This window comes from Podarcis bocagei (genome assembly GCF_964188305.1).
Source record: "Podarcis bocagei genome assembly, chromosome: Z".
NCBI lineage: Eukaryota > Metazoa > Chordata > Lepidosauria > Squamata > Lacertidae > Podarcis > Podarcis bocagei.
In genome coordinates, this window is record NC_138140.1 from 50,800,716 (window position 1) to 50,828,074 (window position 27,359).

At 44.9% G+C, this 27,359-nt stretch overlaps 1 protein-coding gene across 3 annotated transcripts in view; it reads left to right on the plus strand.

Moving 5' to 3' along the window:
• Positions 1-15,013: 15,013 nt before the first annotated feature.
• The window catches only part of PLS3 (plastin 3), a 73,666-nt gene continuing 61,320 nt past the window's right edge, over positions 15,014-27,359 (plus strand). Inside the window, exon 1 of one of the 3 annotated variants that reach the window (XM_081180464.1) lies at positions 15,014-15,150. The gene's annotated coding sequence lies outside the window, so the exon portion shown is untranslated. Of the gene's footprint in view, positions 15,151-16,457; positions 16,478-27,359 lie in introns of those variants that run through there. The other 2 variants (XM_081180465.1, XM_081180467.1) reach the window with 2 other exon arrangements.

Consider the following 27,359-nt stretch of genomic DNA (forward strand, 5'->3'; position numbering starts at 1 on the left):
CAGTCACCATTCTAGCTGCTGCATTCTGGATTAGTTGTAGTTTCCGGGTCACCTTCAAAAGTAGCCCCACATAGAGTGCATTGCAGTAGTCCAAGTGAAAGATAACCAGAGCATGCAGCACTCTGGCGAGACAGTCCGCAGGAAGATAGGGTCTCATCCTGCGTACCAGATGGAGCTGATAAACAGCTGCCCTAGACACAGAATTGACCTGCGCCTCCATGGGCAGCTGTGAGTCCAGAATGACTCCCAGGCTGCACACCTGGTCCTTCAGGGGCACAGTTACCCCATTCAGGACCAGGGAGTCCTCCACACCTGCCTGCCTCCTGTCCCCCCAAAACAGTGCTTCTGTCTTGTCAGGATTCAACCTCAATCTGTTAGCCGTCATACCTCATGACACAAGGTATGACTGTACCAACTCTTCCCACTGTTGTGGGCTCATTTCTCTATGCCTCTCAGTGAAGCGCAACAACAAGCAACTTCTGCACATTCCCATCTCCCCTCTAGTACTTTGTATGCAAACTCCTCTCAGAATCACTTCCTTCCTGCGTTTATATTTCGCAGCAAATGTTGCTGGCTTGTTTGCGATGGGAAAATATGCACCAACACTATGCATTAAAGGTTTTTTTCATCTGCTAATATGAGCCAGAAACACCATACCCACGAGTGAGCATGACTGAGGTCTTGTGCACTGGAATATTGTGACAAAGTTACTCATCTCCATCTACCTGCTCCCCTGCGGCAAGAGAAAGAGGAGGCAAGCTGGCCTTGAGAGCGAAAACAAAAGAAGCATGTTGGGACTAAGACATTTTGAGGGAAGCCTCTGAAAAATGCTTTTGGATGGCTGCCTTTGGGGTAGGGACAGTTGTGCCCCCCCCCCCGGTCTGGCACTCAGAACTCTCCACAGGCCACACCTCTCACTGGCTTTGCTCCCCACCCCCAGTATATTTTGCCTGTCTGGAATGTGTTCTCGAACTCTGGTAATTCCTCTTTCCACTTGCTCTCTGTAACACTGAATACCAGCACCATGGGTTCAAAGCCAAATTTCCTCAGATTTGTTTACACCTAGTTAACCAGGCCTACTTAGTTCAGCTTTCTGTTTCCCATAGTAGATAACCAAATACCTCTGGATCTGTATGACCCCCCCCCATCTCCTCAAACAGGTCTAAGGGTAGCTGAACTAGTGCAGACCTTCCAGGTGTCCCTATTTTCCAAGGACAGTCCTACAAGGAGAGGGGGGTAAGGTGGTTGGGCCACTACTTTTGATAGGATTATTTCTTTCTCATTCATATTTATATTCTGCATGCAAGGCTGCTTAAAATTACAGTGGTACCTCAGGTTAAACACTTAATTCATTCTGGAGGGCTGTTCTTAACCTGAAACTGTTCTTAACCTGAGGTACCACTTTAGCAAATGGGGCCTCCCGCTGCTCCTGCGCTGCCGCCACACAATTTCTGTTCTCATCCTGAAGCAAAGTTCTTAACCTGAGGTACTATTTCTGGGTTAGCGGAGTCTGTAACCTGAAGTGTCTGTAACCTGAAGCATCTGTAACCCGAGGTACCACTGTAATACTAAAACTGTAGTACTAAAACTAACCATCAGCAACTGTCTTCAGTATACAGCTCCCGACCCCACCCCAGGACTTTAAAACACATGCAGAGAAAGATCAAGGCCAGATTTGATCTCTAGCTTTCTTTTCCGAGTGCCGGCCCTAGACTGGTGGCTCTGAGGCATTGCCAGATATTTCCTTGACAGCTAGATGCTGCTGCTGGAGTGTGAGGAATGTAAAAGAGGTTTAGACAAATTCAAGGAGAACTAGGTGATCGATGGTTCCGGGCCACGATGGCCAGGTTTTCTCTCCACGGGGCTCAGGCCCTGCTTTCTGGCGTTCCCCATTAGACATAGCTGGCCACCATGAGAGCAGCATGCTGGTCTAGATGGGCAGTTTGGCTTGACCCAACAGGGCTTTCCCTGTGTTCCTATGACAGCTGCTGCTCTGCACCTAGGCTTGGAGGCACTTGGGGGGGGGGGCGGAATCAGCTGCGGCCACTTGTTCCTCTTAATTGCATCGTTCCCCTTCTGCCATTTCTGTGCTAAGGTTTTATGTTCTCAAAGCAGCTGCTGACAAGGCAGCTCATTCCTCTCAGCATCTGGGAGGGTGTGTGTGAAATCATCAGCTGCTAATATCTGGGGCACAAGTGAAACTTTGCACAAAGCTGTTTGTTCCCAGAACACTCAGGAAGGACTTTAGCACATGGCTGAATGTTTCTCTACTTTGAATCTGAACAGGTGCCTTGCCACACCGCAGAACGCCAGACACACTCCAAACATCCAACAGCAACAACCACTACATTGCAGCAACTGCAGAGGTGCCTGGACAGAGCCAACTGCACAGATAAGCAAGGGGAGGGGGGGGACAATGCTACAAAGCGTAACTGCAACTACCTCCCCCAACTCCACAAACTTTTGTCACATATGAGTTCTATATCTTGTTTTGCAAAACATCAACACTTGCGCCAGCAGCACACACTGCTAAGCTGTTTCTTGAATCTTGACAAAAGTAATTGGCTGCTGCAACTTTTGTCCAAACACTCATGCGAGCACAATGGCTCTGCAGGACCATGGGCTGGATGCATAGAGAAGGAAAAGCTGCCTCTGAAAATTGTGATTGGCTGCAACTATACACCACATAAGCTGAAGGTGGGGAAGGGCTGCAACTCAGTGGCAGAGGGTCCCAGGTTCCATCTCCAATGGCATCTCCAGGTAGGGCTGGAAGAGAACCCTGCCTGAAAGCTTGCAGATCGGCTGCCAGTCAGGGTAGACCAGTGTTTTCCAAATGACTTTGTTTTTGGACTATAGTTCACATCATCCCTGACCGCTGGTCCTGCTGGCTAGGGATGATGGGAGTTGTAGTCCAAAAACAGGTGGAGACCCAATTTGGGAAAACAGTGGTATAGACCAGGTCGAAGCAACATGATAGAAGTTTATGGAACTATGCGTGGCATGGAGAAAGTGAAAGGTTTATCTCCTTCTCTCATAGCATTGGACCTAGTGAACCCCCAATGAAGCTGAATGTTGGAAGATTCAGGACAGATTGGGGTGGGGGGAGTGCTTATTCACACAGAACTGAACTAGGCAGGCCATTGGCCTGATCCAACAAGCTCTTCTTATGTTCTTAAGAGGTGGATGGGCCAAAGGTCTGACTCTGTATCATAGCTGTCAACTTTTCCCTTTTCTTGCGAGAAATCCTATTCGGAATAAGGAAATTTCCCTTAAAAAAAGGGAAACGTTGACAGCTATGCTTTGTATAAGGCAACTTCCCATGTTCATTCATGGGTAGGCAAACTAAGGCCCGGGGGCCGGATCTGGCCCAATTGCCTGCTCAATCTGGCCCACGGACAGTCTGGAAATCAGCTTGGTTTTACATGAGGAGAATGTGTGCTTTAATTTAAAATGCATCTCTGGGTTATTTGTGGGGCATAGGAATTCATTCCCCCCCCCCCAAAAAAAATATAGTCCGCCTCCCACAAGGTCTGAGGGACAGTGGACCGGTCCCCTGCTGAAAAAGGTTGCTGACTCTGATATAGATAGATGGTAGATAGATGATAGATAGATAGATGATAGATTGAAAATCCCTAATTACAAGTGCACAGAGTAAGAAAACACAAAAAGAAGAAGAAATAGTACCAGTGTAGGGGGGGGGGAGCCAGAACAACAAAAAATTGTAGACCTTTTTTTTAAATTGAATTTATATACCACTCTATAACCAGAGGTCTCAGAGCAGGTCACAGAAAATTCACAATATATAAAATAAAAACAATAATCCAATAACATCCCCCCCAAGAGTCGCATTTTAAAACGGTACAGGATGTTGATCAGGTCAACCAAAGGCTGGTTTAAAAGGAACATTTTTGCCTGGCGCCTAAAGGTATGTAATGAAGGTGCCAGGCGAACTTCCCTGGGAAGAGCATTCCACAGACAGGGAGCCACTGCAGAGAAGGCCCCGTTCTTGTGTTGCCACCCTCTGGACCTCTCGAGGAGGAGGCACACATTACCAAAAAAATGTTATTGTAGTTAACCAGTTCTTATCCCAATATAGTAGTTATAAAAATGAATTCCAGCTATCATTGAATTTGTCCATAGCAAGTCTGCATCTGTATGCAACTTGTTCACATGTAGTGAGCATGAAGGGAGGTGCATTTTTATTTTTCCAGTTCATCAATACTTATATTTTTGCTGAAATAAGGGTGCATAGAAAGGGAAAAGGCTGTCCTATGGGGTGAGAAAAAGCAAGTAGCACTTCCGGAGGCGGCGCGAACGGTAATGGCTGCCCGCTCCTAACAGGGAGAGGGAAGCTCCGCTGAAACGGGTCGTCCGCTGCGGCGAAGCGGAGACCCACTTAGGAAAACCACAGGTGGCAGAAGCCTGTGGTCTCGAGACCCGGCGGGCGCCAGAAGCAGCCCCCAAAACGCTGAAGGGACCCCGTAAGGGGCTCCGGATCGCAGAGGGGGTAGCGGCGCTGTGGGTCGTTTCGCAATCAACGGAGCGAAGCCGCGTTGCTGTTGCCGGTGAGCGCTGACCTTTCTTCTTGAAACCTCTAAATTCGGAAAGTAACAATCCGTGAGTAATTTGGACCTTACAAAATTTTAAGACTTTTAAGACTTTGAATTTGGCTGAAAGCGGACTGACGATAAACAGGAAGTCCGTCTTCCGCTGACACTGAACTTGAAAAGTAAAGAGCAGGAGGAGTGGAGACTAAGAGTAACGTTCTAACTAATCGATCTGGCACCTATTTAAACTGCTTTTCTGGGCGGATTAAGGACTTTAAGTGGCTGATTTTTGGATTTATATCGAGACAAGGATACTTTCCTTCTGTTGAACTATTGGATTACAAATTAAGCAAGAAACCCAGGTGCTGGAGCTGCCTGAGCAACTGAGCAGTCAGTCTGCAAACTTGGATACTTTGAATCTAAACTTTGAAATACTCTGAGTTTGAACTTGCTACTTTGAAACATCTGCTGTCTAAGCACTGTTAGAAACATTGTTTTGTTTTAAGCATTAACTCTGCTAAAATTTATCTTTGTGGAGGTCTCTGGACACTGAATTAGACTCAATAATTTGAATTGGATTTGACTCCCTCCCTAAAGACATTGTAAGCTCCCCCTAGAGGATTTTGGACTTACAGCAGTGACATTGTTTTTACTTTCCTTTTCCCGGCCTCCTGTTTGACTGTTGCTATCTGGGCCGTTGCTTTCTCATGGGAACAACTCAGTTTGATCTTGGTCTTTAGATAACTCTGGAATGAATGGAACAAGAAAAAGGGGAAGAACCAGACAAACAACCTTAACTTTATCTGCAGCCTCACAGCGTAGATCATCTGTGCCTGCTCTGCCTTCCACTTTGCCTCCTGAGGTAGAAGTGGCTTCCCTGTCACAGGCAGGGGAGGGAGAAACTGAGGAATTACAACTGGAAGATATGGCCTCAGGAGCAAGTGGCTCTATTTTAGAGAAAATTTTTGAAAAATTGGAGGCTTTGGACAGAAAGGTTGATCAGCAAACAGCTAAAATTGATCAAAACACAGAAAGTTTGAACAGAATAACTGGACAAGTTGCACAGAATGTTCAATCTATTGGAGAATTGAAGGAGGCTGTAGGTGAAAACCGGAAATTGGCTGAGGATACTAGCCAAAGACTGGGAGAGCTTGAAAAAGAAGTAAGACCACTCAGCAAACAAGTAGGAGAACATCAGATCTATTTTTCTATGACAGAACTGCGGAACAGGGAGGCCAACTTGAGGATACGGTCAATACCAGAAGTGGAAGAAGGCAACTTAACTGAGTTTCTGACTAAAGATTTTTCCAAGTTTTGGAACCTAGAGGAAAAAGACTTCAAAATAGTATCTGCTTTCAGGCTTGGAAGACTCATAAGGAAAGAGAAGCCCAGAGATTGCTTGATAATACTGAGATCAAAGGAGGAAAGGGACAAGATACGGAAGGTCACTGGACATTTTGGGCAAAAGAATTGAAATTTACAAGGATATTCCCAAACAACTGCTGGACCTTAGATCTGACTATTCGGAACTAGTAAAATTGCTGAGGAGCAACTCAATTATCTTCAGGTGGGAGTTTCCCCAAGGATTATCTTTCACCTTTAGAGAGAGGAAGATCAAAATTAGAACGCCGGAGGACAGAGATAAGTTTTTGACGGCACACGGAGAAGATCTTCACAAAGGACTTGGAGTACTCCCAGGGCCTGAACTTCCAGGGGAGCCTGCACCCCCGGATCCTCAAGAACCGGAGAACAAGGTACCACCCCAGCAAGAATAACCAGATTTATTCAGGATGTCTCTGCAACTCTTGAGTTGGAACATAAATGGCTGTAACATTCCAGAAAAAAGGAGAAAATTTTTTCATATATTAAAAAAGGAACAATTGGACATTATCTGTTTACAAGAAACACATGTGATCAGGCTCCACAGAAAAGTGTTAATAAATAAAAGACTCGGTCAGGAATTTATATCTTCGGACACAGTAAAAAAGAGAGTGTGGTGATTTATGCAAAAGAGAGCCTTTCACCTAAACTTCTGTTTAAAGACGAACATGGAAGAATCTTGGCAATAGAAATACAATATCAAGGAGAAAAAATTTTGATATTAGGAATTTATGCTCCAAATGAAGGGAAATCGGAATTTTACAAGAAGTTGCATGAGACTATGCTGGATTATCTGGATTACAACAACATCATTATGATGGGAGATATGAATGGAGTCGTATCAACTAACATGGATAAGTCACAGAACCAAAATGTTACTAAGGACGGGAGACTACCAAAGACCTTCTTTGAAATGACAGACAATATGGATTGGATCGATATTTGGAGAGTGAGAAACCCCTTGGGAAGGGAAGGAACATTCTTCTCTGAAGCCCAACTGACTTGGACAAGAATCGACCAAATATGGATAACTAGAGGTCTGGCACCCAAGATTAGAAAGGTGGAAATCTGCCCAAAGACATGCTCCGACCATAACGCACTGAGAATGGACATGACATTGATCCCAACCGGTTCCTTCAGATGGAAGATGAATGATGGCCTGTTCAGAGATCAGGAGATGGCCAAGAAGGCCCAAAAAGTTCTAAAGGACTATTTGGAGATTAATATGAACACTACGGTGGAAAAAAGAACTATCTGGGACGCAAGTAAGGCCGTGATGAGGGGGTTCTTGATACAACAGAATACTGTAAAGAAAAGGAAACAAAATGAAAGGAAGGACAAAATTCTGGAAAAAATTAAAGAGCTAGAGAAGAAGCTAAGATCTAATCCGAAGTCTCAGCCGATTCTGAGAGAAATTAAACTTTATCAAGCACAATATTCTAAACTGATAAACCAGGAAATAGAATGGAAGGTTAAATTAATGAAACAAAAAACTTTTGAATCGGCTAATAAATGTGGAAAACTGCTAGCCTGGCAGTTGAAGAGGAGACAAAAATTAAATACAGTGACAAATTTAGAGATTGAAGGAAGAAGTATTCAGAACCCCGGAGAGATTAGAAAGTGCTTCCAGAGATATTTCAAAAAATTATATACTCAAGGGCCACAAGATGAAACTGAGATTAAACAATTTTTGGAGAAAAATGGATTAGCAAAGCTGTCAGAAGAAAACAGAACAATCCTGAATGGCAAAATAACACGACAGGAGATTGAGCAGGCTATCCAGAACATGAAACAGGGCAAATCGCCAGGGCCAGACGGGTTGACCTCCAAGTACTATAAGACACTGAAAGACTATCTGATACAACCATTGATGGGGGTCAGCAATGAAATTATGGAGGGGAAGAAGGCGCCGGAATCGTGGAAGGAAGCTTTTATCACATTGATACCAAAATCGGAAACTGAAAAGACACAACTTAAGAACTACCGTCCCATCTCCCTTTTAAATGTGGATTATAAAATATTTACAGACGTTTTGGCAAGCATATTCAAGAAAGTTTTAAACGAAGCAATTCACAAAGACCAGGCAGGCTTTCTCCCAGGTAGACAAATGTCTGCTAATACAAGGAACATTATTGATATATTGGAACTTTTACAAACAGACATAAACACTAAAGCAGTTCTAATTTTTATAGATGCGGAGAAGGCCTTTGACAACATATCCTGGAAGTTTATGAAGGGGAATCTAAAAGAAATGGGAGTGGGTCGGGGGTTCGAGAATGGGATTGTTGCAATATATTCAGAACAAAAGGCTAAATTGATAGTTAACAACGTGGTTACAGAAGAGTTTAAAATTGAAAAAGGAACACGACAAGGCTGCCCGATTTCCCCGTTACTATTTATTTCGGTTCTGGAAGTGCTCCTGAATATGATTAGAGGGGACCGGCTGGTGGAAGGGATCCAGGTCGGAGCGAAACAATATAAACTTAAAGCGTTTGCAGATGACCTAGTTTTGACATTACAGGAGCCAGAATCTAGTACGAAAAGAGTATTACAACTGATTCAAGATTTTGGTCGGGTGGCGGGATTTAAATTAAATAAACTAAAAACTAAGGTGCTGGGAAAAAATTTGACAGATACTGAGTCGGAACGGTTTCAGAGAGAGACAGAATTAACTGTGGTGAAGAAAGTGAAATACCTAGGGGTAAACATAACAGCAAAAAATCTGAGTTTATTTAAAGATAATTATGAAAAATGTTGGTCGGAAATTAAGAGAGACTTGGATAGTTGGTCAAAATTAAAACTTTCATTGTTAGGCCGAATAGCTGCCATTAAGATGAATGTATTGCCAAAAATGTTATTTTTGTTTCAGACATTGCAGATTGTAGACAAAACGGAGTGCTTCCGGAAGTGGCAGAAAGACATTTCTAAATTTGTCTGGCAGGGCAAAAAGCCCAGAATTAAGTTTAAGATACTAACGGATGCGAAAGAAAGAGGGGGCTTTGCCCTGCCAGACTTAAAGTTGTATTATGAAGCCGCAGCTTTCTGCTGGCTAAAAGATTGGCTACTTCTTGAAGACACGGATGTACTGGATCTGGAAGGTTTTAACAATGCATTTGGATGGCATGCATACTTATGGTATGATAAGGTCAAGATTAATAAGGCCTTTAAGAACCATATTGTCAGGAAAGCAGTATTTAATGTCTGGACAAAATACAAAGACTTGTTGGAGAATAAAACTCCGAGGTGGCTGTCACCCTTGGAGGCCAAGGCCCGAAAAAGACCCAATATTGAGGCCAATTGGCCAAAGTATTGGGAAATATTAGAAAGAGATGGAGACAATTGGAAATTGCAGAGTTTAGAGAAAATGAAAGATAAAGTGCGAGACTGGTTACACTATGCTCAGATTAAAGAAGTGTTTAAGAATGATAAAAAGTTAGGATTCCAGGTGGAGAAATCGAAGTTGGAAACAGAACTGTTAGAACCTAAGACTAAAGTACTTTCAAAAATGTATAATTTGCTGCTGAAATGGAATACACAAGACGAAATGGTTAAATCGGCTATGATAAAGTGGGCACAGGACATTGGGCATAATATTATGTTTGAAGACTGGGAAAGGTTGTGGACCATTGGGCTGAACTTCACTGCATGTAATGCTCTGAAGGAAAATGTAATGAAAATGATATATAGATGGTACATGACCCCAGTTAAATTGGCCAAAATATACCATTCGTCAGATAACAAATGCTGGAAATGTAAGGAAAATGAAGGAACATTCTTTCACCTCTGGTGGACTTGCCCTAGAGTGAAGGCCTTCTGGGAGATGATATACAACGAGCTGAAAAAGGTGTTTAAGTATACCTTTACCAAGAAACCAGAGGCCTTCCTCTTGGGCATTGTCGGCCAGAATGTGTTAAAGAAGGACAGAACATTTTTTATGTATGCAACAACGGCAGCAAGGATACTGATCGCCAAGAACTGGAAAACTCAAGATTTACCCACTCTGGAAGAATGGCAGATGCAGCTGATGGACTATATGCAATTAGCTGAGATGACTGGCAGAATCCGAGACCTGGGAGAAGAGAGGGTTGAAGAAGACTGGAAGAAATTTAAGATTTACTTACAGAAGTACTGTAATTTGGCTGAATGTTAACAAGGATGTCATAGTAGAAATAATTGTCTACCACTAAACTAGATTTGAGTTCAACTATAAGGGAAATAAGGAAAGTATATATTTCTTTTAAGAGAAAGGAAGAGACTGTACTTTAATGATTGAATCTAAGACTATGAACAAAATGATAATTTGCTTGGAAACAATTTCATAATGATGCAAGTGGGTGCGGGAGACGTGAGGGAGTCCAAAGTAGTAATGAAAAGATGTTAAATAATCAACGTTGTTTTATTAAATATGCATCTGTATTGAAAAACCTTAATAAAAATCTATATAAAAAAGAGAGAAAAAGCAAGTAGCGGAGGTGGACGCTAGCGGAGTCCTAGGCCACATGTCCTTTTCTTTTCTTTTCTTTTCTTTTCTGATGTAACATAAATCTGGCTATAGAGATCTTTATTTGGATAATTTTTATAAAAGATTTCCCCCACTCCCGAGACATTTGTTACAATTATTTTATGTCACAGCAGAGAAAAATTGTGCCTGCCTGTCAAAACTCTTCAAAATCATGTTGACTGTTAGGCAGGAAGGAAACAAGTCACACTTGAGCTGGAATGAACATTTGCATCTGAGGTTTTGTATCTATGAAAGGGATGATATGAATCACCCAGCCCCAACCTGCCTGTGACAGCCTCTGGCCTCTGTTTGCTTTGCAGATCAAGCTTGTTTTGCCATGAATTACTCTGAATATTTTATTTTAGAAAAAGGAGCTAAAAGCACAGTCTTGTCTACAACTCAGCTCAGCTGGGTGGGATGGGATTTGATTGGTCCTCAATTTCTGTACAGCAGAAAAGCACACAATTGCAGCTTGTGGGGGGTGGGAGGTATCTTATCATGGCATTGCAACATTTGTACACACACAGGACTGCCATTGTTGGCATCCGTCTGTCTTGCAAAACAATGGAGTGCGCCTCTGGGGGCAAAGTCAACTGCTGGAGAATCACAGTGCCTGCAGAGACCCTAACTTCTGCCTCCTGCATTGTCTTTGCTGTGTTAGCAGCACCAAAGTGACCTTCCTGGGGAACAAGCTTGGGAAGTGTGTCTAGAGGTTCTGGACTGCCCAGAGGACAAGACCCCCCCCCTTTCAGCCTCTCTAGTGTGGTCCAAAGGAAAGCAGAGTAAGACATTTGGCACCAGCTTGGCTGCAGGAGTTTTGAGAAGGAGGCATACAAGGCGCCACCCAACTGTCTTAGAGTCTCCACTCTTGTGTTCACTCCTTAGTCTTCTCTTCTCCTGAAGATGTCCCACACAGATAGCAATAGCAAGTTGATAAATGGGGCTGTATACACACCTTGCATTTAGAGCACATGGATTCCTCGAAAGAATACTGGGAACTCTAGTTTGTTGAGTGTGCTGGGAATTTTAGCTCTGTGAGAGGGAAACTGCTCTGGGGGTGCTTCGGGATTTTATCTTTGTCGCCAGAGGCCCAGGTGGCCACAGTGGCTGGGACTAACTTCTACCAGCTTCAGCTACAGCTGTTTCTCAATCAGGATAGCCTGACCACTGTTGTGCATGCACTGATAACCACTGGCTGGATTACTATAATGTGCTTTACAGGGGGCTGCCCTTGAGGTTGGTCTGGGAGTTGCAGCTGGTGCAAAATTTGGCAGCTCAATTGCTCATAAGTGCAAGATATTGCCAGCATACATAGGTGACCTCTCCCTGGGGCCCTGGGTGCCCAAGCACCCACAGATTTCCCCATTAAGGGGCTGAGCAGAGGGTGGCAGAGGGTGTTGGGCACACTGCAGGGCATGTACATGCCATGTTAGGCTGCCTCACTGCCTTCCACCCTACCAGACCAGTAACACCAGTAACAATTGCTTTGAGAGGATATATAGTATGTGTTTGGTTAAGAAACAGGAAGTGAAAGGAACAATTTGCAAAACAACAGTGAAATATTTAACAAATGGAGGAAGTTGTAAGATGTTGAAAAATGGCATGAGCCCAGAGCAGAGTCTTGAATTTCCTTGCATTGAAGCATCAGAGTTTTTGAAGCTGAGAAATAACGTTCTCAGTCCTCAGCTAGTGAGTTATGGGTACCTTTGATGTGCACCTGCCATTCCAAAGTTTTGATACAGGTAAAAATGGTCACAATCTAGGCACTGTATGCGACACTGTGAAGTCCCACTGGTTTCAACGGGAAAGAGTTAAGCATGCACTTAGCTTCCCACTGAAACTGGGGATGTGTGAAACTGCTTGCCTGGGGTTGGAATGAACGTGATATGTAAACACATAAAATAAAATGAAACCAATTAATTAAAGTAAAATAGCTGGAACCCTTACAATATTAAAACTGAGCCCTCAGAAAACTCTGAACCTGGCTTTCTGAAATAAGCATTGCAAAATAAGATGTGTTGGCAGTGCTTTTTTCCTAAAAAAATATTTAGGAGTACTTTCCTTTCCCTATTCATATTGAAATACTGCCTCTCAATGAGGCCAAACTTAGATTCACAAAATATTTAGGGGTATGCATATCCCTGCGTTCCCCCAGAAAAAAAGCACTGTGTTGGTATGTCTGCAATGGAAAAGAGTCCTGCAACTGATGGACAGTCATCACAAATGGTACCATGATGAACTAATTCATTAAACTTGTTAACTACTTGCTCCATAAAAGGTATCCCAGTGAGTTACAATGTATTTAAATCATAAGCATAAGTAAAAAATACATTCTAATATAAACACACTCCCACAAAAACACTTGCAGTTCTTTTTGCACTACCCATCTACAGAGGTACCTCAGGTTAAGAACTTAATTCGTTCCAGAGGTCCGTTCTTAACCTAAAACTGTTCTTAACTAGAAGCACCACTTTAGCTAATGGGGCCTCCTGCTGCTGCCGTGCCGCCGGAGCACAATTTCTGTTCTCATCCTGAAGCAAAGTTCTTAACCCGAGGTACTATTTCTGGGTTAGCGGAGTATGTAACCTGAAGCGTCTGTAACCTGAAGCGTCTGTAACCTGAGGTACCACTGTACTGCTTAAGAGCAGCAGAAACAGCAAACAACACCACCACAGTCTATTAAAACTTTATTCTGCATTCATTGTGATTTGCTTGCACAAAGTTGATGTGATGTCATTCTGATTAGTTTACAAGGCAGTTTTATGACAGTGAGTATTCATCCTATGCTCATCCTGATTTTCTTGTGTGGTGTTTAAACATCTTTCCATTATTCATTCATCCCCCAGTTCCCAGTGCAGTTCTCCAACACTTTCCAAACTGCAAAAAGCACACACATAGTCCACCTGTTGTGCCAGGAGTGAGAGTGTGCTTTAATCTATTCTGTATTTTGGAAAATGGATTGTCTGTCTGTCTGCCTGTCCCTCTGTTCCTTATGGGTTTGGACGCCTCTTCAGATATTGTCACCAAATTTGCCATGAGGCTCCCTGAGGTGGTGGTAGCGGTCTTTGTTTGCCATTTGGGTGCCAGGCACCATTTTGAATCAAGATGGTGTACCAAAACATCACTTTGGTGTGACTTTGCCCATTTTGTGGCATAGGTTTGGCTGCCTCCCAAGGTATAATCACAAAACTTGTTATGGGGGTTCCCAAAAAAAGACATTAGGGTGCCAGGTGCCATTTGGTTCAAAATGGTGAACCAAAATGAGACCTTGGCATGACTTCATGCTTTCAGCATGATGGGCCCAAACTCACAAATTGCACTGGCCATTTGAAAATCGCAATATTTTTTGGTTTCTACAGATTCCCCAGGCAGCACCAGGCACTCCCCACTCATCTAATCTAATTGCATAAACCTAAAGCTTTAACCCACAAACTACTGATAGTTCTGCAAGGCAGGGGAGACCAGCAAACAATGCTGTTCCACTCTGTGGTGTGGCAGGCAGGGCACCTGTGGGGGAACTGCCTGAGGTGGCTGCTTCACCTTACCTCATGGGTGTCCCAGCTCTGCTGGTCCAATGTCATACCAAAGCATTTTTTGCTTCCGGTTTAGTTTCTGAACCCTATGTGTATGGGCAGGTCTATGCCACATGAAACCTGCCTGCTGTAATAGAATTGCCTCAGTTCAAGACGTCATGATTCTACCCTGCTTTGGTACCAACCTTTTGTTTTGTTTGGTGTTATGTTATAATATTGAAATGGCAGTGTGGGAGAGGTTATGGAATGTAGTTTCCAGGGTACAAGTGGTCGCCCTGACTGATCCGAGCACCTTGTCCACATCCTTGAGCCTTACTAAAGGAAACTCATCCAACATAACTAGTCCTGTGCTCTGGACGCCCTTGAGATTCATCTGCTGTAACAGCAGGGTCAAGTTCCAGGGGGATGCAAATGACTTTGTCCTCAAAATGCTTTGCAAACAAGTCACAGCGAACTGCTGTTGGTTCTGTTCTTTCAGGCCAGACTGTAAAAGGCCCTGTACTACCCCAGAAAAGCCCATAGTGCTGACATCCCATGTGCAGTGGGATTAAATAAAAATTCCAGTTTAGCAGTCATGTGCATCTCATGCACACATATCCCATGTTTGTTTCACATGCCACACATGCTATAAACAGCTGCAAACGGCAAATATGCACACTCAAATCATCTCCATATGCATGAGAACATAGATACAGGAGACATACAGGGAAAACTTCCTTGTGACAGAAATACTTAAAGTGTGTTTAATTTTAAAATCTTGCCTCATTTTAACATGCAATTGCATTTAGCATATATTGTTTGCAGCGCCTGATGATTCCCAAGGGGTCAGTCCGTGAAACTAACTCATCCGGGCTCGGCTCCCTCAGCTTCGGAGTCACCGCTAAGAGTTGAGCAACCACTAATTCTACCTGGGCGGGCAAGCCTCCCTCCAATCCCCGCCTCTGGAGAGTAACAGACATTCCTTGCCACCGAATCACCTCCCGGATCGGCCTTGATGTGCGGGCGCTCGGCCCAATCCTTCCTCGGCTGAGGGGCGGACCTCGGCGCTCGAAGAGCGGGTGGGGGAGCGGGAGGGCCGAGCGATGCTCCTGGGCTGGGGAGGTGTCTAGGGAGCTGGGAAGCGCCCGCGGTGCCAGTCGGAGAGCAGAGCGCGAGCGAAAGAGGCAGTCGGAGAGCGTAACGCACAACTGTGAGTGTCCCCGCGAGCGAGCGAGGCCGGGGGTGGGGTCGCGCTCGGGGGCTCCTTTGGCGCTGCAACTTTCCCGCCGGCCGCTTCTGGCAGAACTTGGGGAGCCTTTCCGCCCCACCTCCCGCAAGCGAAGCGCACGTGCCTTTATTAGTGGCGCCTGCCTCCGTTTGTGGGGGCTTCGCCCGCCCTGCTTCCTTCGGGCCATTGGCCAGGAGGCCGGGCTGGGCAGCAAGAGCGAGGCCTGCTGTAGGCAGGGGTGGGGTGCTCTCCGGACTCTTCCAGGGGGCTGCTGCAGGGCAGAGGGCTTGGGGCGCCAAGCGCGCTTGCTCCAAAGAGAAATTCTCCAAGGTAATGCCGCCAAAGCACTCTTGATCCTTGGGTTGGTTGGGGCGGCGGCGGCGGCGGTCATGCTTTCCCCAGAAGGGAAAAATGCTCCTCAGTGAGAGAGAGAGAGAGAGAGACGGACTGACCAGGACTGCTGCAATATGCAACGGGGACTCTAAGCTCGATGGCTTTGAAAGGGCGCGTGGGTGTAAGAGAAATTAGTGCCGGAAGCGGGTGGTTGGTCAGTCGCCGGCAATTATTTGCGGTGGCTGCGCGGGGCTTCCATGTTCAGGGGCAGTCTACCTCTGGATACTTTGACCAGATGGGCCCGTAGACCGAGTCAGCGCTTCCTGTGTCCTAACGCGTTTCCTCTGCAAGACTGCCGTTTGCAAGGGCTCTGGGAACATGCCGGGAGTGTCTGTACGTCCCTTTCCAAAAGGGCCTTTCAGACTACCAAACTTGTCGCACGTGCTTGAGAAAAGGGGGGGGGGCGTTGTTTCCTAGTTCCCATCTATGCAATGGAAAACTAGTGTGGATGCTCATTGCTCCTGACCACTTCCATGTGGGTTGCATGTTCAGTACTAAGTGCATGTGAAGCAGCATGAAGTGTGTTGGGAGAGGAGCTCACTCGCCCCCGCCCCTCATTTCCCCCCAGGTTATCTGCTGTTCTTTATGGGCACTCCCACAGCACACATTTCCACTAGCCGTGACAGGCTACCAGACAGAGCTCTTTGCATTGCAGGTTCTTTGGGGGAGGTGGAAGAATGTGCTTTAAAGAACTGGTGCAGATGTGAGCGCGCCTGCTCTTGCCCTTCCCCTTTCTTCTGCAGCTGGCTCCTTGGCCCCACCCTTTGCAAGACCTGCATGGGGGGCTACTCATCTCACTCTTACAGCAGCCCAGTGGAGGCTACACTAGACAGAGAGGGAGTGAGAGCCTCTTGTAGCATCACATAGCTTAGCACACTGGACTCTTGCTTCTGATTCGCTTGCTGCTGATTCTCAGGTGAGTGGAAAGTTACAAGCTGCCCTGCTTCCAGCCATAGGCAGGTGGTGCCTCTGCCTTTCCAACCTGCTTGGTTCTACCACTGAGAAATGTAGTGCACAGGGCAAATGCTGGCTGTAAGATTAATTTTGGGGCCCTCTGTTCAACGGACATAAAAGCAGCTGGCAACAGTTTGCACGTGGGCACGCTAAACTGCCTGGCTGCATGTGGCTTTCCGCCTGCTGCCATTCAAGGGGGTGGGTGTGAGCTGCAGACCTTTTTGAGTGAATTGCAGACCTTTTGCATGTCCCAGTGACTAACTGGACTGAGCTGCATGACTCATTGACTTTTCCTATGTTCACCAATCTTTGTGTGTGAGAGACACATTCCAAAACTCGCCTTTCTTCTGCTTCTTCCCCCATCTCAACTTGCAAGTGGCTCCATATTTCCTGGGGGAAGTGCTGAATGGGGAAGAGTATTGCAATGCACTTCGCAGCTGCTCCATTTCCAGGCTGTGCAGAGAGAGGCAGAGTGTCTGTCAGGAGCCTCCTCACCTTCCTCTTCCCTTCTTCAGCTTCAGCCAGAGCACCCTTTGAGTTGCAAATGCCTGCTTGGATTCTTGGGATCTCCCCTTCGCTTCCCTTTTCCCTTCGTGCGCCACACTTGATCAAAGGCCCCCACTTGCGAATAGGCAGGTATGTCCCCCAGAGAAATGGATGTACTTTCTGTTGACTTGACTAACCTATCATTTCTGACGGGAAAGCCCTGCCCTCGTGTGTGCCTTGGCATCAAAACACGTGCTGCTGTAATCCTCAAGTGGACATCAGGTATTTTCAACACGCCTTGTTCCATGCTTTGGCCATGTACACACCGTAGACTTAAAGCATATTTGATGCAAACTTCCCCTCCCCCCGATCCTGGGAACCACAATTTAGCCATTGTGGAACTGCATTTTGCAGCAGCCTTTAAAAGAAAAACCAGGGACGCGGGTGGCGCTGTGGGTTAAATCACAGAGCCCAGTGCTTGCCGATACGCAGGTGGCGCTGTGGGTGAAACCACAGAGCCTAGGACTTGCCGATCGGAAGGTCGGCGGTTCGAATCCCCGCGACGGGGTGAGCTCCCGTTGCTCGGTCCCTGCTCCTGCCAACCTAGCAGTTCGAAAGCATGTCAAAGTGCAAGTAGATAAATAGGTAGCGCTCCGGTGGGAAGGTAAACGGCGTTTCCATGCGTTGCTCTGGTTCGCCAGAAGCAGCTTAGTCATGCTGGCCACATGACCTGGAAGCTGTACGCCGGCTCCCTCGGCCAATAAAGTGAGATGAGCGCAACCCCAGAGTCGGTCACGACTGGACCTAACGGTCAGGGGTCCCTTTACCTTAAAAGAAAAACCACCTACAGTTCACAGGATTCTGTTGGGGAAATAATGTGCCTCAAATGTGGTGTGAAAACAGGTGTAGCCTTACTATGCTGAAGTTTCTAATTTGTTGGTGTCACCCCAAGTTCGTTGCTGTTGTTATCTGAGGTTAGCACACATTTATGACTGTTGTGAACTGGGTTGTGTGGGGGGGAAATGTTGTGGATTTCAAAGGGGGCAGGCCATGGAGGCACACAGAAACTTGCTTTGGGGCTCAGGGACATATAAGACTTCACTTTAGAAACAAACAAACAAGTTTTCTAATTGTGTTGTGTTTTGAATTTCTGTGGTATTAAGGAACTAATTTCAGCATCATGCCTGAGTTCTTTGTGATAATGGTCTCATCCACAGCATACCTTTAAAAAAACTCATATTTCACTTTAGGTAAAAGGTAAAGGACCACTGGACAGTTAAGTCCAGTCAAAGGCAACTATGGGGTTGTGGCACTCATATCGCTTCAGGCTGAAGAAGCTGGTGTTTGTCCGCAGACAGATTTCTGGGTCATGTGGCCAGCAGGACTAAACTGCTTCTGGTGCAACAGGACACCATGACAAGTGCCAGAGCACACAGAAACACCATTTATTCCACTAACAGTCATGGCTGCTCCCGAAAGAATCCTGAGAACTGTAGTATGTTGAGGGGCGCCAAGAGTTGTTAGGAGACCCCTTATGCAGCTACCTATGCTTAGCACCATTAACACGCTACAGTTCCCGAGAGACTTGGAGGAAGTCTTGTAACTTAAAGTGGTGTAACAATGCCTTGAATGTGTTGGTCACAACAGATGTGACCAATGCTGATTGAGACATTTCATCTGGATTCCCAAGTTTGGTTTGCTGGTCATCTTCTTTTTAAAAGGCTGTTTGGATTATTGGGAGCAAGTCACTGACAAAAGAACTTGGCAGCGTTTGCAAAAACTCTTGACACAGTGGCACACGCCTTCCTTGCATCCGGTTTGGATTACTGTAATGGACTCTGCATGGGGCTGCCTTTGGAAAAGAGCTTAGAAACTCCAGCCGGCTCAAGCAGCTGCTGCCAAATTGGTGACTGGGAGCTTATACGACTCCCTTGTTACAGCAGATCCACCGGCTCCCAGCCTGTTTCCAAGTGCAATTCTAACTGCTGGTTAATACCTATAAAGCCATATATAACGTAGGTGCAGGCTGTCTGAAGGACCATATTTTCCCATACAAACCTGCCCAGGCTCTGGGATCTTCAGGGAAGAACCATCTCTCAGTCCCACCACCCTCAGAGACCCACTTGGTAAGGATGTGACAGAGGGCCTTCTTGGTGGCTGCTCCCAGACTTCGCAACTCCCTTTCTAGAGAAGCTAGACTGGCTCACTCCTAGTTGTCCTTCTGCTGACAGGTAAAGCCTGTTTCATTCTGTCAGGCTCTTGGGAACTGACTGCATTTTTTTTAAAAAAAGGAAAGGGCTTTTAACAATGCCGTGCTGTTTTTATTATCAGGATTTTAATAGATTAGTTTTTTTTAACTAATAAGTTTTAATTAATTAATTAATTGGTGTAAACCTTCTTGCCTTCCAGTCAGGGGAAAAGGTGGCATGCAGATAACACAAACAACTCTGGTACTTGTGGTGCAATATGACTTAGTGGTTGCTGTACCATAAACCTGAAATACCCTCTGTCTACCTTCTTGCCCCCCTCCTTCCTTGCCTCCCCTGCAACTCCAAAAGTGCTGCCTCTGCCCCTGCAAGAGTGTGGACATGAAACTGCTGCCACCTCTCTTTTAACATCATGCCTCCCCTCTTCTGGTAGGGATGCATCAAACCTTTTGTGTTAATACTTGCGACTATAACAGTTTTTTGTAACGTCAAATCTTAAATCTATTGCCTTTTTTTGTGTGTGTGTGTATAGCAAATCCATTAGAACATAAATATCTTGCTGGATCCATCCAAACTAGTCCAGTGTCCTGTTCTCATAGTGGCCAGCCAGATCCCTATGGAAAGCAAACATGGAGGATCTCCGCGCAACAGCAGTTCAAACAACAGTGGAGGGAGAACAAAGCCACTAGTCGACTTCCGGGGTGGCGCCATCGGCAAAGGTGGACTCCCTCTGATCTGGAGGGACTAGCTCCATGCAAAACGGGTCTTTACCACTACGGCGAAGCGGGGACCCTTTCAAAAATCACAGGCGGATGAAGCCTGTGACCGTGGGACTCGGCAGGCACCTTTAGCGCCCCCCCAACCTGCAAAGGAACCCACTAATGTGCTCCGGAGCGAAGAGGGGGAAGTGGCGCGGTGCTGAGAGTCAACTGCTTCTTCCGTGGAGTGAAGCCGCACAGCCGTTGCCGGAGAGCGCTGCCTTTTTCCTGGGACAATTTGGCTTCTAAAATAATCACCCGTGAGTACTTAAATCTCGGACAATTGGACTTTAAATAAGGACTTGCGAGCAAAAAGGAAAATTGGACTTAAAAGTTTACTTTAATCTGGCACTAAAACGGGAAGGTCTAAACAGGAAGTCAGCCTTCCGTTTCTTTGTAGATAGATTAAAGCAAAGACATGGCAAACTAGAGCTCAGAAAATCGCTTGTAAAAGGTTAACTTTCATCATTTAAAATTGTTGAACCCCCTTCGGAAGCAGAAGAGGAGGGGGGATTTTTTTCGGACTGTTTAAACCTGCAGAAGTGAGTGCAAAATAAAGTAACTTTCCACCATCTTGATCCTGGAGCGGGGTGTCAGGACTGACGTTTTTTGAAGCTCATTGACCAGAGACAAACGTCTTTGACAAATAGCTAAAAGAAGAGAAACATAGTGATTCCATTGTTCCCCTTCGCATTTTAAAGGAACAAATATTGACAAAATATCTGAAAAAGGAAACTTTGTTGTCAGACTTGTCTTTAAAAGAAAGAACAAATAGAAGTTTTCCCCCTAGAGGGAGACTGTGAAACTGTAACCAGCTTGCAGCTGTTACTGATTACAATCGTGGGAATAGACTCTGACCTTGCAGGACAATTTATTCAGAAGCTCTGTTGTGTGCTCTCTGTAAAACAAATGGCCTACTGGAACAACTACATGAGAAGACGGACTTGATGACTGATGCGATCAGGAATTTTGAACAGGCAGTGGGAAATTATATGGAGCCCACCCAGGAATTAAATCAGGAGTATGCCCTGACAGAACAGATGAGGGAAGAGGATGTTGCTGAATCTGGGGCGCCAGAGATGGAGGGAGCTGTGGCCCAGCAGGATCATGAGCTTTTGGATTTGACAAATGAACTTGGAAAAAGCCAGATTTGGAAAGATAAAGTTGGGTCTGGTTTGGAAATGGGGGGTTGGATAGACCCCCCCTATGCAGGGATGTTTGGACTTTTCAAGTCTGGCAATGGGCCGTGAGATGTTTGGGGTTGTGGGGGCTCTTAATTTTGGAGGGACTTTGAAGCATGTTCTTAAATACCATATGGAGTTTAGTGTGGACTATGAAAAAGGGGCTGATTTGTCGAGAAGGGTCAAAAACATTGTTAAGTTGGAGTTCCCACGAGTGAAAGGAGCAGGAGACAAAGGAAAATACAGCTATAAATATGAAGAAGAGCCGTGGAAGGGACATGGAAGAGACTTAAGGGCCTCGGATACAAGATTGCCAGGTTAATGCGCTAGATTGATGGGATAAAAAGGACTGACAAAACCCGGGACCAGAAGGAAGGGACGTTGGATGAAGATTGGATTGTTTTTATTTTTATTTTATTACTAGGATTGTCTTATAAAATTGATGAATGTTAGAAAAATGTTGGAACGAAATTACTTGGCTTTAGCAAAAATGTTTAAAGAATTATGTAAGAATATTATGGTTATGAGAAGTTGGTAAAAATAAGACTTAAGTTTTAAGCTTTAAGGTTTTTTATAGTAAGATAAGATTAAAATAGATTAAGGTAATGTAATGACAGAATGTCATGAAATATGGAAAGGATTTGCTGTGACAATTAATAACCAGGATACAAAAAAAGGGAGGAGGAGGAGGAGGTCAAAGAAAGAAGGTAATGACAGTTGAGGATTTGAGAATGATGGATTTGTTTTTGAGTGTTTGTGGTGTATTTTTGTTTTTTGAACTTGTATTGTTTGATGTATTGTTTCTTGTTTTTTCTTTTTCTTTTTCTGCTTTGTTTTCTTTTGTAATTCTAAAAAATTTTCAATAAATATTATATTAAAAAAAGAGAACAAAGCCACTAAGCAAGTAGCCATTAATAGCCTTCTCCTCCATGAATTTATTTAAACCCCCCTTTAAAGCCACCCAAGTTGGTGGCCCTCGCTGCTTCCTGTGGGAGGGAGTTCCACAGTTCTGCCACGAGCTGCATGGAGAAGGACTTCCTTTCACCTGTCCTGAATCCTCCAACATTCATCTTCATGGGATGTCCACAAGTCCTAATGCTATTAGTGGGGGAGGAAAACTTCTTCTTTTGCATGAACCTCAACTTGAATTTCTTTGTTGCTCTTTCCCCCTCCTTTCCCCCCATCCATTCCTTCACAGGGTCCTATTTTACTATCACACCTTTGCCCCGATATCCACATTCCTTGCTGGAAGGCCCCACACACCTCATCAACCTTTTTGGGGGGTTGCTGGGGGACAGTTTGTGGCATAACCAAAGGATGCCCCCCCCAAAGCCAGCCTTGCCTTCGCCACCAGTAATTGGAGGAGGGGGTGTATATTCACTCTGACAAATAACCTCCCACTGAACTGACACAGCAGGAGGAGAGGAAAGGAAGATTTAGCCTCCAGGCTGAAGCCTGGCTGCAATGAAGATGCGCATCCCAGGAATCCTCCTTGCATCCCTTTCCTCTCAAAGCACATGTGGCTCTTATTAAACTAAAGCACTCTTTAAAAAAATAATAATTGAGAAGCCCTCACCCCAGCATGCTTTGTCTCAACTTCTTCCTCAAACTGGGGGTTTCTGCTCCTGCCATGGGGCCCCTCATTTGGAGATAACTGCACTTCTGCCAGATAAAGTCTTCTCTGAATGGGCTGATTCATTAAGATGAATTGGCTTGCAATGGGTCTGGCTGCTCAAGGCTCCCTGGGGCAGTGACTCCAATAGATACTTGCTTTGTTGAGCCTTTACTGCTGCAAAGGGAAGCACTCCTGGGCATCCATGTGGTGGTGACCCTTCTGATTTTCACTTAGCAGCTCAGAAGCATCATTGATTCATTATTATCTTTTGAGAACGGTAGTAGTGCTTTTTTATTGGAGAGAATGTGCAGCCACACCCTAGCTCCAAGATGACTGTTCTATTAGCAAAGACAGATCTGTGCGCTAGACAATTTCTCAGACTGGCGTCTCTGTCTCTCCACCCCGTCCCCCAGTTTTAAGAAGGCATTGAAAGCATCTCTGGCTTTCCTGTCAAATGCCAAAACTGGCACAGTTTCAGAGACATTATACGCTTAAGGTTAGATGCTGAGCTTGTGGTGAGGTTAAAAACTAGTTCGTTTCGGGTACTGAGCTGATGGGGTTGTATATCAAAACATTGAAATATGAAATTAAGCATTCTTTACAGCAGGTTGAAAAGTCCTCTGGGAAATTTGCTACCTGTGTTTTAGAACTTTCATTCTTTACTCTTCCCCACCCCAGAGTATTATTTATATATCCCCAAGCAAACACCACTGAATTACAAGAGCAAGTTGCTGTTATATCTTGCATAATCCCAGTGGAATGTGGATGTGCAACCCAAACTCAGCTTCCTGTTTTTTTTGTGTGGGCTTTTCTTCCTCTTTTCTGCAGATAAAGGCTATTAAGTGCAACAGATGTCACAGGTTTTTAACATTTTGGAGGCAAGAATCAGATTTGAAATAACACACGGAGAGAATTGTCAGTATAAAAGCAAAGGTCACCATAGATATTAGGGCTGCAGAGAATTCAGTGCAGAGAAACTTAAAAGTTTCAGTACAGAGACTTTGCCTCAAGGAAAACAACATCACAGAAACTCAAGCCTATAATCGTGGGCAAGGATGTGGAACCTGTGGCTCTTCAGATGTTGGGATTACAGTTCCAGTAATCCTTGAGTCCATTGGACAGACTGTCTGAGGCAGTTGGGTGTTGGAGTCCAGTAACATCTGGAGGGTCAAAGATTCCTCTATCCCTGATCTTGGGGCTTCTATAGCTCTCTGTATGTCAAGACATAACTGGTTTCCTCTCTGTGCTCAGGGGATTACTCCATTCACTCAGTGGAGAGGCTTAGTTGGTACAGCATGGGACTTTTGGATCTCAGATGGATCTTTTAGAAGGGAGCCAGGGATGCTGCTACTTGTAAGAAAGCTTTTAGATTAAGTCTGGAGGCTGAAATCTTGTTCTCCATTCTCATGTATAAATTAAACTTGCAAATGAACGCTGACAGGATTCCGCCCGATACTGCTTTGCTATTAACAGATAGAGGAGCCATTACTGCATTGAAGCGTTGGTTTAGGAATGATTGTGCATAGCGAACGATGTGCATAATTCCAAGGATGCTTGTAAGATTCCTACAGCAGTTCTATAGCCCCGTCTGCACTATACCGTTAAAGCAGTATCACAAAGAATTCTGGGAGCTGTAGTTCATTGAGGGTGCTGAGAGTTACTAGGAGGCCCCTATTCCTCTGGCAGAGCTACAGTTTTCAGATAATTTTAATGATCAATCCTTTTTCCCAGGGAACTCAAGGAATTGTAGCTTTGTGAGGGGAATAAGAGTCTCCTAACAACTCTCTGCACACTTAATAAACTACAACTCCCAGGATTCTTTGGGTGGGGAAAAGCCATGGCTGTTTAAAGTGGGATACTTCTTTAAAGTTCAGCTAACCAGTGATTCGTAACTGAGGTATGGGTTGGAGGGCAGGCAGGCTGCGTGGGAGCCGGACATAGCATTTGAAATATACCATCTCAGGTAGTTTTTATTTATTTATTAGATTTATATACCACCCTTTGTCGTAAGATCTCATGGTGGTTGACAGAATAAAGCAGAGAATAAAAGCAAGTAAATAATTAAAAGCAAAACAGCAAAACAATAACCCCCACTTCCCACAGACATATTTGAAAGGCTGTAGAATATTAATAAGCCCAAGGCATGGCTGAAGAGAAATGTTTTTGCCTGGCATGTAAAATATATATAATAAAGATGCCAGGCGAACTTCTCTGGGGAGAGCATTCCACAGATGGGGAGCCACCACAGAGAAGGCCCGTTCTCATGCTGCCACTCTCTGGAGCTCACATGGAGGCACATGAAGAAGGCCCTCAGATGATGAACAGAGTCTGGGACGGTTAATATTGGGAGAGATGGTCCTTGTGGCAAAAAATAGTGGTCCTATGCAGTTCCTCATTCCTTATTGACAAAAATCAGATGTGGAATATCAGAGGATACTGTAAAATGCAGCTAAGGCTGAAAACATTTTCCTGTCTTCTTGGTGTTTTTAAGAGAGCCTATGGAAAACTTGTAATTATAAAGAAGAGTCAAATTGTCCCATTAGTCAGTTATCTGTCAATGAGCTTTAAAAGGGCCACTGACTTCACTTTGGAGGACACAACCACCTGACTTCAACATGAAATACCCCCTTGCAAAAATTTTGTGTTCTCTGCTCAGACCCACACCATATATTTTAGAGCATATGGCTGGGAACTTGAGTTTACCCCCACAGAGCCACAGTTTCCAACAAATTACAGGTCCCAGGATTCTTTGGGGAAAGCCATGTGTTTTAAATGTTTGGTGTGGATGTGACCTCATTTGCACCTGGGGTAAGTTGGGCGCTAGAGTTGCAGAACTGTAGAACCTCCCAGTCCCCCCCCCCAGCTTCTCCTTCTCCCTCCCTCCCTCTCTCTGGAATTGTGAATGTAGCTGTAAGCCAAGGTGCAGGAAGTGCAGAGTTTTCATTTTGCTGCATTTTGGCTGTTGATTCAACTGAGCATTTAATTTCCTTTACAGGAGCCGAGGTTGTCATATGAAAGGGGGTTATGCTACATTTCTTTCAACCTCCCTTCCTGTCGCCTCTGAAAGGATCTGTCTCTACTGTGGCAGCTTCCAGAAGCTCTGTGTCTGCGTTTGCACATGTGTGTTTGTGTGAGTGTTCACATTGCAAACAGCTGTATAAAGAATCAGGAACTTCAGGCCACACAAGAATGACTATACTGTAGCGCTAACAGGAATGTTGGTTCAAATCCTACCACCACCACTGCTGCCCCAAACTTTAAAGCTCACATGCTTTGGGGAAAGGCAGTAATTTGGCCTGACCAGCTTCAAAGGGTTGTTGTGAGGCTATAATGTCACTGAGAGGCTGTAGTGCAAATTCAGCCAATTAATTGGCACCAAAGCCTCTTATTTATTTATTTGGAGCATTTTTTAACCCTGCTCATCTGCCATAACTGTTCATACAGCAGCTTCAATGCAGCAAATTAAAATAAGACAGCCTTTTTTCGTAGAAGAGTCCCTTTGGGCAGATGGACGCATTTACAAAGCTACCGTGAGCGCTTCACGCACCTCATGGCCAGTTTTGTTGAGTATGATATAATGCTTCTTCCAAGCCTAATTTCACAGAGGGGAGGCGACCCTTCGAATGTCAAGGAGGGCATCTTAAGGGTGCATGTTATTGACCACTGCCAAAAGACATGGCACAAAAGGGGAAAGGGATGGGGAGAGAAAGGTGGGCAAGCAACCCCAAGCACCAGTTCTTAAAGGAAAATAAGCAATTCTCACAATGTTGCAGCTTGCAGTTTTCTGCTTTCTTTCCAATGTACAGGTATGTTCATTTCAGTGGGATCTGCAGGGCAGTGTTAGAAAATACCCGTTTTGCAACTGGTGCGGTCCAGTTGTGCCAAGGTAGAGCTCTCTGGATGCCAGGATGGCGACTGGGAAAGCCAAATGCCACTTAGAGAAGAATCTGAAATATTTTCCTTGGAGCTTGAGTTTGTTTTATACAGTGGTACCTCTGGTTACGTACTTAATTCGTTCCGGAGCTCTGTTCTTAACCTGAAACTGTTCTTAACCTGAGGTACCACTTTAGCTAATGGGGCCTCCCGCTGCTGCCGCGCCGCCGGAGCATGATTTCTGTTCTCATCCTAAAGCAAAGTTTTTAACCCGAGCTACTATTTCTGGGTTAGCGGAGTCTGTAACCTGAAGCGTCTGTAACCCAAGGTACCACTGTACTGGATTGTTTTATTTGATGTTTAAATGTGTTGCAAACCACTTTGAGATTTGTTCTTCAAAATATAAAGTGGCATAGAAGTGAGATGAGCAATAATAATAATAATACCCCACTGCAGAAAAGCACCTGCGCATTCCATTGTCGCAACTGTACTATTTGGCAATTAGATTATATACCAGAGTATCTAACACTGATGCAGAGTGAACAGATGTAATAAATGAATCTTCTGAGAACTGCTTTGCTCAGTGGGTCTTGGAAGGGTGAGGGGCACCTGTTCAAATGTAACTTTTGCCCAGCTCTGAAATCCTTAGCGGGATGATGCTCAGTATGCGCAGCAGTTGTCTGCCCATATGTTTCATAAATCCTCAGCTCCACAGGGTGAGCTA